Consider the following 15,984-nt stretch of genomic DNA (forward strand, 5'->3'; position numbering starts at 1 on the left):
CGATATACTTTTAATTTCCTCGAGTTTTCTGCATCGGAGTAATTGAACTTTCTCTTCACTGGACTTCATATTATTTTCCGCGGCCCATGTTGATGTCCGCCTGGAGTCTTTCATTGTAATCGATGGATGACTCTTGTCATGCAAATTCGGGTGTCATCCGCAAAGAAAGACATGGTGCTGTGGCTTACATCCCTGTCTATGTCAGATATGAAGTTATAAAATAGGATGGGGGCGAGTACTGTGCATTGTGGAATAGATCTATTCACTGTGGCTGCCTCAGACTTTACTCTGTTTATTATTACTCTGTATTCTGTTTGTTAGGAAGCTATAGATCCATCTACCAACCTTACCTGTTATTCCTTTATCACTTATTTTGTTCGCTATTATACCATGGTCGCACCTGTCGAAGGTTTTCGCAAAGTCTGTGTAGGGGGAGCTAAGGAAGAGGGTGATAGTTTATAAGAGAGAAGGAACACTGCAGCAGGCCTACTAGCCTATGCGAGGCAGTGAAGGGACTTGAGCTAGAGTTTGTCACGGCCACGCTAGCTGGAGATTCGTCTGTAAAAACTTGCATTTGTGGTCACAGTGGTGCCTGTGCTAACCTTCCTATGGTGTAGAAATATACCTAGTTGGACGAATCTTATTGTGGCTAGCTGGTCTAGTGGCTAACGCGACGGGCTGGAGTTTTGAGACTCTCTGACCGCGGGTTCAATCCCGGCCGGGGTGTGGTTTGTTTGCAATCGTGTCATTACGATTTCGTGAGTCAGGTCTAAGTCTCACACCGGCTTAAGCCATTGACCCAATCTAGTCAGGTCAGGTCATATCCACTTAAGGAAAATGTACGGCATCAGACCTATTAGCACAAGCTAATCAGGTCCAACTCACACCCACTCACATGTTTATCTAGCCTATTTTTAAAACTACACAACGTTTTAGCTTCTACGACGGTACTCGGGAGTTTGTTCCACTCATCCACAACTCTATTACCAAACCAGTGTTTTCCTATATTCTTCCTGAATCTGAATTTTGCCAACCTAAAACCATTGCTGCGAGTCCTGTCTTGACTAGATATTTTTAGCACCCTATTTACATTCCCTTTATTTATTAATGTTTTCCATTTATACACCTCAATTATATCCCCCTTAATTCTACGCCTTTCTAGAAAGTGCAGATTCAGGGTCCTTAGTACATCCACATAGGGAAGATTTCTGATACATTGGGATCAACTTTATCCTCCTTTGTATGTTTCTAGTGCATTTGATATATTCTGTAATACGGTGACCAAAACTGTGCAGCATAATCTAAGTGAGGCCTAACCATAGATATATAGAGTTGAACAACCTGAGGACTCTTATTTATCCTTCTTGATATGAAGCCAATGATTCTGTTCGCTTTATTGTGAACACTTATGCACTGTCTTGGTCTTAGATTACTGATAACCAGAACTCCCAAATCCTTTTCGAAATCAGTAATATTAAGATCTACATTATTTAGTTTATATGTGGCATGGTAATTTTCTTCTCCAGTGTTTAGAAATTTGCATTTGTCTATTACAAACTGCATCTGGTACTTCTCCGACCATTTCATCAGTCTATTCAAATCTTCCTGGAGTGCTCTAATATCCTCGTCAGAATGAATTCGACGGCCTATTTTGGTATCATCGTCAAACTTGGTTATGTCGCTATTTATACCCTTCATCGATGTCGTTTATGTAAATTGTGAGCAACAAAGGGCCCAACACTGGCCCCTGTGGAACACGGCTTGTGACATGCCCCCACTCTGATTTCTTCCCATTTATGCAAACTCTGCTTTCTGTCAATCACGCCTCTATCCAGGAAAAAAATTCTCCTCCCATTCCGTGTGACTTAATTTTCCTCTATAGTCCCTGATGTGGGACTCTATCAGAAGCCTTACTGAAGTCCATATATACAATATCATAGTTATTACCATCTACCTCCTCAAATATCTTAGTGAAAAAAGTTAATAAATTCATTAGGCAGGAACGCTCTTTCGTAAAACCGTGCTGAGATTCATTAATCAATTTATGCCTTTCAAGATGCCTGCGAATTGCCTTGGCAGTTATTGATTCCATAAATTTTCCCACTATGGAGGTTAGGCTTATTGGTCTATAGTTCGAAGCTAAGGACCTGTCACTTGCTTTGAAAATAGGTATTACATTTACGATTTTCCTCTATCTGGCACTATGCCAGTTTGTAGTGATATGTTAAAAAGATTAACCAAAGGTTCGCTAAGCTCTTCTTTACATTACTTTAGAACCCTTGTGTACAGTTCATCAGGGCCCAGGGCTTTGTTAGGTTTTAATTTATCTATTTGTCTAAGGACCATGTCACTTGTGACCCTAATTGTGCATAGCTTAGTATCGTCCTGTTCTACATAATTTATTATTTCTGGAATATCGCTTCTATCTTCCTGTGTGAAAACTGAGAGGAAGTAAGTGTTAAAAATTCTGCACATTTCCTTATCACTGTCGGTGAGCTGACCCGAGTAATTTTTGAGTGGGCTAATCTTGTCCCTAATCTTACTTTCTGTATACCTGAAAGACTCCTTTTGGGTTAATCTTTGATTCCCTTGCTACTTTAACCTCATAATCTCTTTTTGCTTTTCTTATTTCCTTTTTCTCTAACTGAATACTATATTGATTTCTTAACTACCTCTCTCTTTTCATTCGCCTATATATGCCTCTCTTTTGACTATTGAGATGTTTTAATCTATTATTTATTCATTTAAGATCATTTTTGTTTGATCCGATTTCCCTATTTGGAACATAAGTTGTCTGAGCAGCTAGAACTATTCTCTGGAAAATGTCCTATTGGTAACCATCACCTCCTACCTGACCCATGGTCAGATCATTCCTGTTCAGACCACCCAGGTAATTTCTCAGTCCTATAAAATCAGCCAAGCAGAAGTCAAGGACAGAGACTTGATTGCCATTATTAGGGTAATTCCATGATATATTAAAACTGAGTGATTTGTGATCACTTCTCTGAGCTCATCATTAACCTCAAGATTATTAATTAGTGGTTCACTGCTGGTGAGAACCAAGTCAAGCAGGTTATTTCCTCTAGTTGGTTCTGCCACAGTTTTAAAAAACAATCCAGAATCGTATCAAGAAAGTCGCTTGACTCCAGTAGGACAATGTTGATATCGTCAGGTATTCTAACAAGGGTTCATTAGCTACAGCGGCTTCGAAGGTTTCAGTCCAGCAGAGCTGGAGTGACGTATCACTTGGGATTTAAAATCTTTCAAGATAGCTTATCCCATAAACAGCAGAAATAGTATCACTTATCGAACTCTTTGAAGATAGAATGCTTTTTTCGAACCAACTTTGTCCCTATTATTGAACTCGCCCCTATTTTCGAACCACTGGGTAACGGACCTGTCCGGCAGCTCACTGTCTGCGTCCCCACGCAGGCACCGTGAGCCAGTCTGGTTTTGTTGATGCTTGAGTGAACACTAACCTGCGCTCTCATTCAAACATTTTACGATTATTTCATTGTGTTTAGTGCTTGTGGGACTGTGAAATAAACTACACTGGGCCCAATGAAACTTACTAGTGGTACCCCTGTGGTAAAGAAAGTGAGAAACACCATAGATGTGAAAAAGGAAATAATACAGATGTGGAATAATGCCCAAGTGGAATGATGTAAAAATTTTTGTGGAGAAGTATCACCCTGAGCAAGCGGAAACAAGCCATCATTACAACAACTTCAGTGACAGAACTATGTCCCATTTTAGGGAAATCTTAAAAAATTCACCAGAAACAGAGGACTGTAGACAGTTATTTTGTGAGACAGGGTCCAGTGACTCTCAAGCTGGTCCTACTGGCATTAAAAGACAGAGAAGGGAAGTAACCCCAGAGGGCTTTGATACCTGAAGTCCTCATGGAGGGGGATTCTCCTTCCAAACACTAACCCCAACTTCCTCTCTCCTCCTCCCTATCCTCCAGATGCCATCACCAATCTTCAATAAAGGTAAGTAAAATGTTATTTTATATGTTTATTTAAATTTATTAATACATAATTGAACATTATAGTATTTGTTGTGTGTATGTAAAACTATAATCTCTATAAAATGTATTTTTTTTTGTGAATATTTTTGGGTTTCTGGAACAGATTAATTGTATTTCCATTATTTCTTATGGGAAATATTGCTTCACTTTTCAGACTTTTCGAATTTAGAACTAACTCCTGGAAAGGATTAAGTTCGATATTTGAGGTTCCACTGTATATATATCATTTATAATTGGATGGATCTAATTTATATAAACCAAAGGAAATATTCATATTATTGTCAAAACTGCTTTTTATGAAACAAGATTCAATTATATAATTGAATCTTGGGAAGAATTTAATAATTCATTGGACAAATAATAAATTTTAAAATTCTTAATTCTTGGGTAGAATAGTTTGTGGGTTGTGTGAAGGACCTGTCTAGTTGGGCCAGCGGGCCTGCTGCAGTGTTTTCTTATGAGTCGCGCGTCAGGAGTTGCTTCGTTGTGGGATGTGATAGTGAGGTGTGGTCTAGACCCTTCATATGCCTTTTGATGCATTACTTTTATTGTTTCTTGATAATGTGAGGAGTCACGAAAGCGCTTGGAATTTCTCTGTTCTTTCACAGTGGTTGTTTTGCATATTCTGACATCACCTGTTTACTGTGATCTTATTGCATATATATATATATATATATATATATATATATATATATATATATATATATATATATATATATATATATATATATGCAAAGAGAGGTTAGTTAAAAGTGGAGAGTTCAGCATGGTGCATGAGGGAGCAAGGTGTGTTTGTGGGAGTGGGGGAAGAGGTAAGGTAGTGCAGGTACTGTTACGTTGATGAGTGGCAAGGTGACGCAGGTGTCCGTGAAGGCGCATTACTCTTATGAACACCTCCAAGGTCACCTTGTAACCGCAAGAATTTTGTATCAGGATTGAGCACACGCGCAGCGTGCCGTTACTCCTTTCTGCTTGATAGAGTTTGACACACAAATTCAGGAAAGCTCTAAGCTTGACCTGGGAGACGTCACCATAGTTATGAAGATGCTGCCAAACATGTTTTTCTGTGTTTAGCAGCTACGAAAGTTTCAAAAGTTAGTGTTGCACTGGCGGGTACTGCAGGAACACTTGCTGAAAAATCTCCCCTCGCTGTGACTAGAGTCGTCTTTTCTCCTGTTGCTCGTTATTAGTGCGTTCGCCTGGGAGGGTCTACCAGCAGGTTACTTGCCCTTATTGCAGCAACTTCCGTTAGATGTGGGTTCTACGCCTGTTGAAGGGTTCGTGATCCCCATCTCTGCATGAAATCTGATAACCTCCCATTTGCCAGGTTATATATGACCCTTCACAGGGTTTAGCGCTTATCCACAAATATAATGATCAAGACTGGTGCTGTGTAGTCAGTTTAGGTCTTGAGTGTCATTCATTTGTTTTGTTTACACTGTCCACATCTTTTGTTATTGTTTACGTGTGTCAGCTGTTCTCCTTCAGGTGGTACTATGTTCTCCTCCCATGTGGTAATATGTTCTCCACCCAAGTGGTACTATGTTCTCCACCCAGGTGGTACTATGTTCTCCACCCAGGTGGTACTATGTTCTCCTCCCATGAGGTACTATGTTCTCCACCCAGGTGGTACTATGTTCTCCACCCATGTGGTACTATGTTCTCCACCCAAGTGGTACTATGTTCTCCACCCAAGTGGTACTATGTTCTCCACCCATGTGGTACGATGTTCTCCTCCCATGAGGTACTATGTTCTCCACCCATGTGGTACTCTCACTCGAAACCCAGGTGGTACTCACTCGACACCCAGGTGGTAGTCTCACTCAGTGCCCAGGTGGTACTCTCACTCAGTGCCCAGGTGGTACTCTCACTCAACACCCAGGTGGTAGTCTCAACACCCAGGTGGTATTCTCACTCAGTGCCCAGGTGGTATTCTCACTCAGTGCCCAGGTGGTACTCTCACTCAACACTCAGGTGGTACTCTCACTCAACACCCAGGTGGTAGTCTCACTCGACACCCAGGTGGTACTCTCACTCAACACCCAGGTGGTAGCCTCACTTGAAACCCAGGCGTTACTCTCGACACCCAGGTGGTAATTTCACTTGAAACCCACGTGGAACTTTATTTCGTCACCCAAGGGGTACTTTCTCCACAAGACTTTGAAAAGGCAAAAAATGACATGCCCATGCACTCTGCCCCAGGCCCAGACTCATGGAACTCCGTGTTCATCAAGAATTGCAAGAAGCCCCTGTCGCGTGCCTTCAACATTCTATAGAGAGGGAGCATGGGCACAAGGGTAATCCCCCACACACTAAACACAACAGACATAGCCACACTCCACAAAGGTGGCAGTATAGCAATTGCAAAGAGCTACAGACCGATAGCATTAATATCCCATATCATAAAAAACTTTGAGAGGGTTCTAAGAAGCAAGATCGCCAACCACCTAGATACCCATCAGTTACACAACCCAGGGCAACACAGGTTTAGAGCAGGTCTCTCCTGCTTGTCCCAGCTACTGGACCACTATTGCAAGGTTCTGGATGCTGTTGAGGATAAACAAAATACAGATGTAGTATACAGAGACTTCGCAAAAAACTTTCAACAGGTGTGACCATGGTGTAATAGCACACAAAATGTGTGATAAAAGAGTAACAGGAAAAGTTTGTAGATGGATCTACAACTTCCTGACAAATAGAACTCAAAGAGTAATAGTAAACAGAGTAAAGTCCCAGGCAGCCATAGTGAAAAGCTTTGTTACACAAGGAACAGTACTACTTGCTCCCTTTCTATTCCTCATCCTCATTTCGGACATAGACAGAGGTGTAAGCCATACCTCCGTGTCTTTCTTTGCAGATGACACCCGGATTACCATGACAGTGACCTCCATCGAAGACACTTCGAGACTACAAGCGGACATCAAGCAAATCTTCAAATGGGGCACTCAAAACAATATGAAGTTCAACGAGGAGAAATTTCATCTTCTCAGATATGGGAAACTTGAGGAAAGTAAAAATGTATCAGTGTATACGACAAATTCTAACCATACAATGGAGCGAAAAAGAAATGTGAAGGACCAGGAAGTGATAATGTCAGAGGATCTCGCCTTCAAAGATTACAACAATGTATGTACCTCATCTGCTAGGAAAATGATAAGATGGATAATGAGAACCTTCAAAACTAGGGACGCCAAGCCGACATGATCCTCTTCAAATCGCTTGTGCTCCCTAGGCTGGAATACTACTGTACATTAACGGCTCCCTTCAAGACCTGAAGAGCATATAAAGAAATTTCACGGCACACATAAGTACGATAAGGCACCTAATTTACTGGGAACGGTTGAAGGTCCTTGATCTGTATTCCCTGGAACGCAGGCGAGAGAGATACATGATAATATACACTTGGAAGGTCCTGGAGGGATGGGTACTAAACCTGCACACGAAAATCACTCCCTATGAAAGCAAAAGACTCGGCAGGAGACGTAACATTTCCCCGATGAAAAGCAAGGGCGCCATGAGTACATTGAGAGGCAACACAATAAGTGTCCGGGGCCCAAGACTGTTCAACTGCCTCCCAGCATACATAAGGGATATTACCAATAGACCCCTGGCTGTCTTCAAGAAGCACTGGGCAGGCACCTAAAGTCAGTACCTGACCAACCGGGCTGTGGTTCGTACGTCAGTTTGCGCGCGGCCAGCAGTAACAGCCTGGTTTATCAGACCCTGATCCACTATGAGGCCTGGTCTCAGACCGAGCCGCGGGGGCGTTGACCCCAGAAACCCTCTCCAGGTAAACTCCACTTAACCCAGGTGGTACTTTCTCTCGACACCCACATGGTACACTCTACACCCACATGGTACACTCTACACCCTCATGGTACACCCTACACCCTCATGGTACACTCTACACCCCTCATGGTACACTCTACACCCTCATGGTACATTCTACACCCTCATGGTACACTCTACACCCACTTGGTACACTATACACCCACGTGGTACACTCTACACTCACATGGCACACTCTACACCCACATAGTACACTATATACCCACATGGTACACTTTACACTCACATGACACGCTCTACACCCTCATGGTACACTACACCCTCATGGTACACTCTACACCCTCATGGTACACTCTTCACCCACATGGTACACTACACCCACATGGTACACTCTACACCGACATGGTAAACTACACCCACGTGGTACACTACACCCACATGGCACACACTACACTCACATGGTACACTCTACACCACATGGTACACTCTACACCCACATGGCACACTCTACACCCACATGGTACACTCTACACCCACATGGTATACTCTACACCCACATGGTAAACTCTGCACCCACATGGTACACTCCACACCCACATGGCAAACTCTACACCCACGTGGTACACTACACCCACGTGGTACACTACACCCACATGACACACACTACACTCACATGGTACACTCTACACCACCTGGTACACTCTACACCCTCATGGTACACTACACCCACATGGTACACTATACACCCACGCGGTGCACTCTACACCCACATGGCATACTATACACCCACATGGTACACTACACCCACATGGTACACTCTACACCGACATGGTAAACTACACGCACGTGGTACACTACACCCACATGGCATACACTACACTCACATGGTACACACTACACCACATGGTACACTCTACACCCTCATGGTACACTCTTCACCCTCATTGTACACTCTACACCGTCATGGTACACTCTACACCGTCATGGTACACTCTACACCCTCATGGTACACTATACACCCACGTGGTACACTCCACACTCACATGACACATTCTACACCCTCATGGTACACTCTTCACCCTCATGGTACACTCTACACCCTTATGGTACACTCTACACCCTCATGGTACACTCTACACCCTCATGGTACACTCTACACCCTTATGTTACACTCTACACCCTCATGGTACACTATACACCCCACATGGTACACTTTACACTCACATGGCACGCTCTACACCCTCATGGTACACTCTACACCCTCATGGTACACTCTACACCCTCATGGTACACTCTACACCCTCATGGTACACTCTACACCCTCATGGTACACTCTACACCCTTATGTTACACTCTACACCCTCATGGTACACTATACACCCACATGGCACACTTTACACCCACATGGTACACTCTACACCCACATGGTACACTCTACACCCACATGGCAAACTCTGCACCCACATGGTACACTCCACACCCACATGGTAAACTACACACACGTGGTACACTACACCCACATGGTACACTCTGCACCCACATGGTAAACTCTACACCCACGTGGTACACTCTGCACCCACATGGTACACTACACCCACATGGTACACTCTGCACCCACATGGTAAACTCTGCACCCACATGGTACACTCTACACCCACATGGCAAACTCTGCACCCACATGGTACACTCCACACCCACATGGTAAACTCTACACACACGTGGTACACTACACCCACATGGTACACTCTACACCCACATGGTAAACTCTACACCCACGTGGTACACTACACCCACATGATACTCTCTGCTATCCATGCACTCATTCTCATTCTTTATATTACTTGCTTTGAAACGGATTTCCCACTTTTTATTCCTGGTGAAGGTAGTGAAGATCGTCTTTGTACTCTTGTATTTGAATTCACCTTATATTAAACGTCGGTTTAATTCACATTATATTAAACGTTTATGTGTGTGAGTCTTGTATAATTCAGCTGGTAGTGTTGACACCTTCTCTCACTTCATTTATTACTATAACTTCTGCCACCTTGTGTAAATAAGCTGAGTGTTGACACCTTCGTCTATAACTATGACCTCTTCTACCTTTTATAACTTAGCTGGTAGTGCTGACACCTTACTTCGTCTATAACTAGGACTTGTACCCAGTGGCGTACTGAAGGTATGGCAGGTGTCCAGGGCGCTACTTGAAGGGAGGCGCCACTAAGGAGTTTCTATTAATGTCAGACAAGCCAGCCTCGGATAGTGAAAAAAAATCTTCAGCTGTATGATCTGTCTTTGATTATAATGAGTGAGAAACACTAGGATGGCTAGATTGTTAAACCACTTATATAAATTATAAAGTAAAAATATAGTGCTGGAAGCTATATGACCACATACCTAACAGTACCGCTGCTCAGTACCAACTGACAGTAAGATTATTCTCCTGCACAAACTAGGGAGGTAGTCTAGAATTTTTGTGGAGTTCCTTTTGGATGTCGAGGGACTGTGTTACGGCGCCGACAGCAACAACCTAAAGAAGAAGTGCGAATATTTGGGCGAATTGTACAGCTCTGATGTTGATGGACAGCAGCTATATGAAGAAATTTTGGATTGCAGAATGTTACTGTCAAGTTGGGCCATTATTATTATTATGGGAGAGCGCTAAACCTGTAGGGATTATACAGCGCCTGGGAAAGATGGGGAATGGAAGGCATTCAGGCTCAGTTCAGGGAAGTGGAGCACAGATCTAATTTCCCTGATCAAGAGCCCCTCACCAGCATCAGGGAACCTCCTTTGAAGGGTCAAGTTGGGCCAACATAAAAATATCAAGACCTGAAGAGCTTCTGGAATTTATTGTTCAGTCTGGAGATGAGTCTTCCCCAGTCTTCACATTGCTATTTAGATAATGGTAACCATCTCAGTTTCCCTTACCAGCTGTGAGAGATCATTCAGCAAGTTAAAACTAATACTTTCGTATTTGAGAACCTCCATTGGTCAAGGCAGACTCTGTGATCTTGCTTTGATCTGAACAAACTGATTTTGAGGACATCACAGACAAATTTGCATCAGTGATAGCAAGGAAGGTGCAGTTGTAATTGTAATGTAGTGCCATAATTTATTAATTAAATGATTAACGAACTTGACTTGTATTTTTGAGCTGATTTTCTGGTAAAGTTATCTAAAAGATGGTTGTCAGAAGTTTGGACAGAGGCTCAATATCAGTGCTTGCCATAGGCGCTACTTTCCGTAGATACGCCTCTGCTTCTACCCTGTACTACCCAGCTGGTAGTTCAACCCATCCTAGCAACTATATTACTCCTGATACGGTTTACAGCATATTTCTAGGTTAGGTTAGAAAAAAAATAAGTAGAACAGAAACTATAAACAATAGAAAACGGGGAAGCACTGTGCGCGGCTGCAGTAAGTCGTATTTCAACTGTTGACAGCTGTGTCAAAAGTAACTCGTTTGATTGTTTTTACAACAGTATCATAATGTCTGTAGTTAAGAGGACAGGCTAGATAGCGTTAACTAATTCTGACGCACCTATGACTTCCTCTACCTTCCCCAGCGTTTGTCGACCTCGCAGACAGAAATACAGTATACGCTTGGGGTTAGCAATTAGTGCTGTGCTTGCCTGCCTCTGCATGGAGTCTCTAGCAGCCATCACCTGGCTACGATACGAGGACGATGTCTTCATAGTCACATCCAGACACTTGAAACTTACAAAATTAATTAAAAAAAAAGTTTTAACGCAGTATGTCTTTGACGATCTGAGTGCGGCCAGCACCAAAAGCCTGGTCGATCAGGCCGTGCGCGTTAGAAGACCCCGGGAATCGTCTGCTGGTAGCCATCGGTTCAGCTCTGAGAGGAAACTAGGTGACACCCTTCCGTCTCATGACATTCAGCTTATCAAACTAGGCCAGTAACTCGCATATAAACTCCAGTGCACTCAATAAACTTTCTTATCACGAAAAGAAAACTAAAGGGCAAGTTTTGATTACTTGTGAGAGGTGACACATTCTGTATCCCAGGAAACTTGGATGATGGATGTGGCGCTATATTCGCCACGCTACACTCGATCAGAAATAGCAGATAAATGACCTAGAAAATACATTATGCTCTTACAGAGAATGATTACTAAAGATGTCTCGTAAATGGACACATGCAATTAATGTGACATTTTATTGTGGCAACGTTTCGCTCTCCAGGAGCCTTGTCAAGCTTTAACTGCTTAACTAAACTCTTGGAGAGCAAAACGTTGTCACAGTTGCATCTGTGTCCACTTACCTAACAATTTGTCAGTAATTCTACCATTATTACTAAAGATTTCTCATTTTCCTAGCAGGCAACATTGTATATTTAGCCACAGAGACGTTAAAGACAGTGGAACAAAAGTCCCAGTCATCACCTTCAAAATTATTAAAGATTTCAACACTTCCCCAGAACAAGACACACCAACCAGGACAATATTAGTGTTGGATTAAGCACTGTTACCTGTAGTGGTTGCGATAAACAGTACATTGGCGAGAGTGTACATGTGCCTGTACATGTGTATGACACATTACACACACACATGCAACACTTGTGTATTGTTTTCTTGGAAGACAAATTCGTGGTTAGTTTTGACGTTGAAGTTTCTTCACCGAGTCCCTGTCAAAGATATGACTGACACTCAAATTCGCCGAAAGGGATCCGAATTTCCCTGTACCTTATGAGATGGTCTCGAGTATTATTGAGTGTTACGTCTCGGGACACATTTTTTCTTGAACATTAAAATGGTATAAAATACCGACAGGTTGTTAGGTAAGACACATATGCAACAGTTAGGTATCTTTATTTCGAAACGTTTCGCCTACACAGTAGGCTTCTTCAGTCGAGTACAGAAAAGTTGATAGAAGCAGAAGAGATTTGAAGACGATGTAATCAGTCCATCACCCTTAAAGTTTTGAGATGGTCAGTCCCTCAGACTTTGGAACAATGCTCTTCTCCAGACTGAGGGACTGACCACCTCAAAACTTTAAGGGTGATGGACTGATTACATCGTCTTCAAATCTCTTCTGCTTCTATCAACTTTTCTGTACTCGACTGAAGAAGCCTACTGTGTAGGCGAAACGTTTCGAAATAAAGATACCTAACTGTTGCATATGTGTCTTACATAACAACATTTTTTCTTGTCCAGAGGTTTTTATAGTCAAGTGCATGGAATACCAGTGGGTTCAACTTTAGGTTTAATTAACATTTTCTGAAATATTTTCAGAGGTAATTACTTATTACTACATGTATAGTTGAGTGTGAGCGCACATGGCTACGAGGTGTTGATGTGTATTTGTTGCCCCTCCGGCAACTGTTAGTGAATCACGGTTCTTAGATCATCTCAGTTCGCTGAGTTCAAGTTGATAAGAATAAAGAGGCACAGTACCGTGACTGGAACAATACACAAATAATCTGCACATAAACTGTAACTTGCGACGACGTTTTTGTCCGACTTGGACCCTTAACTAGTCATACGATGTATTTAGGGTTAATTATGAATAACCGAGTACCATTTTTGAATACTTTAGTCTGCAGAAATATTAAAAATATAATTATCTGCACGCCTTTTCTTCCTACTCCCCAGAAACATCATGGCTTTATTTCTTAGGTCATACAGTTTATGCCATCCACAGTTTTAGACCATGAGTCTACCTGGAGGGTATTCCGGGGATCAACGCCTCCGCGGCCCTGTCCACAACCTGGCCTCCCGCTGGACCAGGACCTGATGAATCAGGCTGTTACTGCTGGCCGCACGTAGTCCAACGTACGAACCACAGCACCGACTTTAAGTATGTGTCCAGATCCCTCTTGAAGGCAGCCAGCGGCCTATTGGTAATTCCCCTTATGCTTGGTGGGAAGCTGTTGAACAGTCTTGGGCCCCGGACACTTACGGTGCTTTCTCTTAGTGTACCAGTGGCGCCCGTACTTTTCACTGGGGGTATATTGCACCTCCTGCCCAGTCTTTTACTTTCGTAGGGAGTGATTTCCGTGTGCAGATTCAGGACCATCCCTTCTAGATTTTTCCAAGTGTAGATTATGATACATCTCTCTCCAATATATTTCCAATACATTTTCTAAGTTAGGTTACTCTAGGAATTTTAAGAAACTGCTGATATTTCAGCCAGAGATAGCTTTATGAGCACTAAAGAACTTTGAAAAGAAAAACGTAATTGGTGTTCCTTGGAAGAACTTTCAAGTCTGGAAATAATGAAATTGTTTGTTGAAAATGGTATAAAATATCGACAAGTTGATGAATAAGACACATGTGTCAAACACTACAACATCTTGGGATGTTGATACCAGGAATTCTTCAACGCTTGCCTAACCTTCAGTCATGATGTACTAGTTCACTGGTGACTCCGCCGCCTCCTGCTTCTACTCACCTGTCTGCAGTATTTTAAGCCACTTCTCCAAGCATATATGCTGTACTTTTTTCAATATTGGTGGACTGAACACATTGACTCTAGGCTCAGGGACTGATTTCCACAAGCTCCTCGTCATCTTCCACCGTTCTTCTCTGTATTCGACTGAAGAAGCCACTGGTTGGCAAAACTTTTCCTCAGTAAAGCTTCTCATATGTTGCACAGGTGTCTCATTCTTCAACAGCTGGGTATCTGTGCTTGACTGAACAAGCCAACGTTGTAGCCTTCTTCAGTCAGATACTGAGAATGAATTGTAGATAGAAGTAACGAGGTAAAAATGACTATAATCCGTCCATCAGCCTTCGAGAAAAAGTTTGAGGTGGTCAGTCTGTCAGCCTGCAGAAGAGTTCAGCTCTATGGTAAGGAATTTCAATCTTTTTTTGTATGGAAGATTTCTTAGGCAATGGATTAATTTTGTCATTCTTCTGTGAATGTTCTCTAATGAATTTATATCCACTGTGTAATATGGAGACCAGAAGTAAGCTGCATACTCTAAGTGAGGTCTTGCTAATAATGTGTAGATCTGTAGTATAATCTCTTGACTACTTTTGCTTATACTTCTTGATATAAATCCCAGTAATCTGTCTTATTACGTACGCTTAGGCATTGCTGTCTTGGCTTCAGGTTCCTGTTTAACATAACTCCCAAGTCCTTTTCGCATTCTGTATGGCCAAGTTCTATATTATTTAGTTTGAGTATTAGGGTTATTTACATTCTCGAACTTCAGGACTTTACATTTATCTGCATTGAACTGCATCTGCCATTTTTCAGACTACGACATGAGCTTGTCTAAATTCTCCTGAAGTTCAGAGACATCTTCCTCTGAATCATTTATTCTGGCTATTTTTGTGTCTACGAATTTGCTCATATCACTTGTTATTCCCTCATAAAAGCCATTAATGTACAGTGGAACCTCGTTGCTTCAACAACTCCATACTATAACGCTTTGTTTGGTAAAAAAAATCGCTCGGTAGTCGAACGTTTGCTCGGCACTCGACCAAACAAACACGACCTGCCAGAACAGGTGCGTCAGTCTCCTCACAGCTGTCGCTCAGTCCAAAACTCTACTGAACTTCACTGTAAACCATTTCGTGTTTCTTAGCATTTTTGTGTGCTTTTATATATATTGTATAAATACACCATGGGGCCTAAGAAGATTAGTGATAACAGCCAACCAAGAAGAAAATTGGTTCGAGTGTATTTGTCCTGATGAAAACACCGCCTCTGCCTCTCCATATAATATGCCTTTTATTATTAATTTCGGCATCATTATTGTGCTTCTAGGTTATCTATCGTGTTTCTGATGTCAAGTTGGAATAAATGTGATAGATACCCTTTATTACTAATATTAGTGTAATTACACAACACTGTATTCGCGACACCACTAGTATCTGGCTATCAAGACGACTCGTCAGATACTGAATGCTCCTTCTGCTGCCCCCTCCCTCCCTCTCTCCTATAGTTCCTCCCACTTCGGGCCCCTCTTATATTACGCTTGCTTTCCATTTTGAATTTTTATTCACACAAATAGATTTACTGTTATGCAGATTACTGCATTATTGAAAAAAATAGTATAAAAAATATCTGCGCATTTTTGACAGTATATTAGAGACACCAGTTGACGAGTATTGGACACGTGACGTGATTTGTTTACTTTTCAACATCAGCAAAAATCGAACATTTCCGCTGCTTTGAGCTCAATTTCATGGTAC

At 42.1% G+C, this 15,984-nt stretch overlaps 1 protein-coding gene across 2 annotated transcripts in view; it reads left to right on the forward strand.

Annotated features, from left to right (window-relative positions):
• Positions 1–15,984, forward strand: part of LOC128695977 (phosphatidylinositol 3,4,5-trisphosphate 3-phosphatase TPTE2) — a 602,430-nt gene that overhangs the window by 190,115 nt on the left and 396,331 nt on the right. The gene's annotated exons all lie outside the window — the stretch shown is intronic.

This window comes from Cherax quadricarinatus, chromosome 41, assembly GCF_038502225.1.
Source record: "Cherax quadricarinatus isolate ZL_2023a chromosome 41, ASM3850222v1, whole genome shotgun sequence".
NCBI classification, from domain to species: domain Eukaryota; kingdom Metazoa; phylum Arthropoda; class Malacostraca; order Decapoda; family Parastacidae; genus Cherax; species Cherax quadricarinatus.